General features: G+C 44.9%; 1 pseudogene; it reads right to left on the minus strand.

The window, feature by feature from the left end:
• Positions 1-710: 710 nt before the first annotated feature.
• Positions 711-4,136, minus strand: LOC101663071 (annotated as a pseudogene).
• Positions 4,137-4,690: the final 554 nt, after the last annotated feature.

Genomic DNA, 4,690 nt, shown 5'->3' on the forward strand with positions numbered 1-4,690 from the left:
ACACAGAAGGAGGGCTTTCAGGCTGATTGAAATACTACACGTTAAATACAAAAAAAGTCTGAAAACAGCAATGCCTGATGTGAATATATAGTAATACTGAAAGTGGAGGCAATAGAGGCCGAGTGTACTCTAATCTAATCTGCTCAAACCATATCTATAGTATTGGTTCTAGTCCTGGGCACCAACTTTGGAGAAACTTGAGCTATGTAAGTATCTTCTTAAGATAGGAATGAAGACGAAGAAGAGTCTCTGAACCTTGGTACATATGGCAGAGGGAAAAAAATCATTAATTGAAATAATTCGATTTTATTAACATATGTACAACAAAGTGCATTCATTTAAAACTGTGCAGTTTGGCGATCTTTGACATTTGTCTTTATCCATGAAACCATTGCCCCAATCAAGATGTGGAACCTTTTTATCACTCCGGAAAGATTCTCATGCCTCTTTGTAGTTTAATCTTTCTTTTCCCCAAGCCCTACGACAGCCATGATCTGCTTCCTGTAACTGGGTTAATTGACATTTTCTAGGCCAGCCGCATCTTGAACCACCATCCTTGTGGTTAACAGCCCAATGCTTAGCCCGCTGTGCGACCAGGGCTCCTTAGAATTTGTAAATGGAATATTGGTTTTGTGGCTGGCTTTTTTCATTCAGCAGGTTTCTTTTCTTTTCTTTCTTTTTTTTTTTGAAGGACTAAGTCTTTATTGGGCTCAGACCAGGAGTCCGTGGGTCTTTAGAACCTCTGTGTACTTGTTGATCTTTGTCTCCAAGTTCTTCTCGCCCTGTTTCTGAAGCAGCCTCATGAGCTGCTTCCCCTTCCTCTTCTCCAGGGTTGCTGGCACCGCCTGGTACTTCCAGCCCACCTCATGGGCTAGTCGGCCCAGGCTGGCAAACTTGCGTCTGGGCTTCAGTCGCACCACCTTGAGGGCTGCAGGGACTGCCATCCGCTTTTTCTTATCGCAGGGGGGTGTGACCCCATCAAACGCCTTGAGCCGGCCCAGGGCAGCCTGGCCCCGCTTGGTCTTGTTGGGCAGCGTGCCTCGCACGGTTCACCTGAAGCTGCGGCTCGGGCCCGGAAGTGGTAGGGGCCGCGGGAGGGGTTAGTGTTCATGGCTTCCGGAGGAAGGCCAGGTACTTCAACTTGTTTCTGTAGAAGTTTCCAGAAATGTTGATGCCTTCACAGCGCACCACCACCACCTTGCGACCCAGCAGCACTTGCTTGGTCGCAATGGCCGCCAGCCGGCCCAGGAAATGGCCACGGCCATCGAGCACCAGGACCTGCGCCTTCCGCCATCTTCGGCAGCCGCCTGGGCAAGCTCAGCAGGTATATTTACAAGGTCCGTCCATGTTGTGCCCCGTTATTAGTATTTCATTCCTTTATTATTTTCAAATAAATATTCCTTTGTCTGGCTATACCAGGGAATGCAATCTTAAACTTGCTGCCTGTCACTCAGTGTGTAGCAGAGTAGAGGTCCTGGGGGAAGCTGGACAGTGCTCAACTATATACATTGTGCAAAGTGACCCTCTTGCTGAGATTATATTGTAACAGTCACACATGAAGTCAAGTTCTCGGATTGGGTTATCATACAAATATGCTCAAAAAAAGCATACTACCAAAATAAAAGTCACCAAGACTTCTATTATTTTTGACAGTGCCCTAGGGCATGCATCTCTCTGCCGTTGTGTCCAACTGAATCGGGGTGGGAGCATTTTTTAAAGATTTGTCTGGGAGGTTAGTTCTGACTTGGAAGGCTCTTCTGAGCCCTCTCAAGTTCTTTCTGGTGGACTCGGTATGGTTTAGCTTGTTGACTTTGACAAGACTTGATTATTTTGGAGAGAATTTTTAGAGCTGAATTTCATGGCCTGTTTCAAATGAAGTCAGTTCCTTTGAGGAGAGTTAGAACCTCTGTCCTTTGAATTGGAGCAAAGTCAAAAGGGACCACAATGTTCTTAGAGTTGATTCCGACTCCTCGTGACTCGACAGGACAGGGTAGAACTGCTCCTGTGAGTTTTCAAGACTGTAACTCTTTACCGGAGTAGAAAGCCCCGTCTTTCTCGTGGAGGAACTGGAGGTTTCGAACGGCTGACCTTGAGGATCACAGCCCAATGAGTAACCACTACGCCACCACGGCTCCTTTTCCAAGGATAGAGCCTCCATTTCTTGGTGGAGGAAAAGATCTCTAACTCCTGGCCACAAACCAAAAACCAAACGCACTGCCATCAAGTCAATGCTGACTCATAGTGACTCCCCGTGGGTTCCCAAGACTGTAACGGTTTACCAGAGTAGAACATTGTGCAAAATGACCCTCTTCCTCCCTCACAGCCGTGGGTGGCTTTAACTGCAGCCACTGACCATGCAGACCATTCGACAGCAGTCTAGCGTATAACCACTACACCACCAGGGTTCCAGACTCCTCGCCACACTCACCAATAATTTACCATTTTCAAAGCAACTTGGATGAAAAATGGTGGTGGCTTACCCTTCCTGTTGAGAAACAGTAGCCCTCCAGGCACGGAGGGCAGAGTGAACCCCATCTTCTTCACGATACACACCCAGAGTTGAGCTTCCATCAAGGTGAGTTGAAGGACAGACAGTGGGTGATGACTGGACTGCCAAAACACACACTCTTTTAGTAGGGTTTCTTAAATATTTACTATCTACTTAAAACAACTTCTAGAGACTTAAAATTAAGGGGGGGGGGAGGTTTTCACCAGTTTTGCTTGTTTTGTTGGGAAGTGGATTTACAGAGCTTCTTATGCTATAATTCCAGAGGTCAGAAGCAGTTTGGTTTGATCTTAGAGATATTCTGAATTTTACGTACTGGATTCTTTTCGGCACTGGCTGCTAGAAAGTGGTGTGCTTCCCTTATAACTGGAAGAGGGAGAAGAGTTCATATGCTGTGTTGTTCCTCACTTCACCTCTTCTCTGTCCATATTTTCTCTTTGTTTCCATTTAATTATTTTGTATCACATGCACTTTTGGGGGGCTTACAAAATCATGGAAATTTTTATGAAACAAAAATATTAAAATGTGAAGCTATTATTTCTCGGCATATGTATATATATAATCTCGGTAATATATATATATATATATATATAATCTCGGCAATATATTTAAACTTGTGAATTAGGTGAAGGTATACAGAGCAGATGATCAGTTTTGCAGTCAATGGTTCATAAGCATTCTGTTTCAACACATCCATTGCAATCCCCTCAGGGTTGCCCACTTCCTCCCCGTGTTTCCTGTTTCCAGTCCTCCTCTTTCCTAATCCTGGGTCTTTCGTCCTTGGGTCAATGCATGCTTTTGATCTTAAATGACTGATTATTCTAACACAGCAGTAAATTCCATTACAGACCTGAACGGTGACCAAGGGCTATAGTTTGGGGGGTTCCTCTCATCTCTATCCAACCAGTATGTCTGACATCTTTTATAATTTTGGATTTTGTTCCACATTTTCTCCCACTCTTTCCAAGACCTTCTGATGTCCTTTCCAGAGTGTTGGTAGTAGTAGCTGGGCACCATCTGGTTCTGGTGTTGTGGAGGCTCATGTTTGTGAGGCCCATTTGTCCATTGAATTAAATATTTCCATTTATCTCTAGATCTTCCTCATTCTTGGTGTGTGTGTAGCTTCAAGACATTTCTGATGAAACACATTCATGAGCTCCTTACAAATACTGTCTGATAGGTGGGTGTGCCCTTCATTTCCAGGAAACACTGTTGATGTGGCGTCTGAGGGAAAAAGCAGGCTAGCTCCCTGGGAGACAGACTCCCCCCATTTTTAAAGCCATCGGCAGCGTGTACTTTCCAATACAGCTTGGGTCTCAGGTATCTCTTCTCTAGGTCTTCATCACTCTTCTCTCCTCCAGGTGGGCAGAGAGCAAGAGCTGTGCCTTAGGTTACAGCTCACCAGCTTTTGAGGCCCAAATGGTTGCTTACCGCAGGAGACTGTCTTTGCCTTGACTGGGGAGTCTCCGGGCACTGCGGTCCTGATCCCCCAGGCCCAGCCACCCCTTCCCTCACAGTGTTTGCTTTTCACAGCCCTACCCGGGTATGCACCACCACATTCATGGATTCGTTTCCAGTCAAGGTCAGTACTCATATATAAATGTTCTCTGTCAAACCCGTATATCGTCATGGTCACCCCACTTTCCCTCTCACATCTGTACAGCCTATATGTCTATCCAAGCATCTGCTCAGAGATCAACACTATTGCAGGGCTGCATCACACACATTTTGAAAGCCAAATTCATTCCTTTTGGGAGCACAGTGGGATTAAACTAAATGAATACTTATGTACAGAATGAAGAAAAAGTTCTGAAACAGACGGTGGTAATGATTGTATAACATTTCTTGATGTGAGTGAGCTATTGAATTGTATGATATGTGAATTCTATGCCAATAACCCCAATACATATGGACAGGGACTCGTACATATGATTTGATGTTACTAAAAATTTTGTTGTTACATGAAAATTCCCATCAGGCTTTCTAGACTCCTCTTTAAAAAAAAGTAAATTAGGACATGTACAGAGTTTATACACTCAAACAATACTGAGAAACTGGTTTCCAAGTAAAAAACTCCTTCCCCCTCCTGAGTTCACCGATGCTGCAGTCAGGAAGGTCTTTCCCCGAGCAGTGAGGGATAGAGGGGGAGGGAGGGCCTTCTAACTAGAGGAGATAGGGAGAAGA

Source organism: Echinops telfairi, unplaced genomic scaffold (genome assembly GCF_000313985.2).
Source record: "Echinops telfairi isolate 266 unplaced genomic scaffold, ASM31398v2 ScPeMD7_3533;HRSCAF=4204_0, whole genome shotgun sequence".
In the NCBI taxonomy this organism is placed as follows: Eukaryota; Metazoa; Chordata; class Mammalia; order Afrosoricida; family Tenrecidae; genus Echinops; species Echinops telfairi.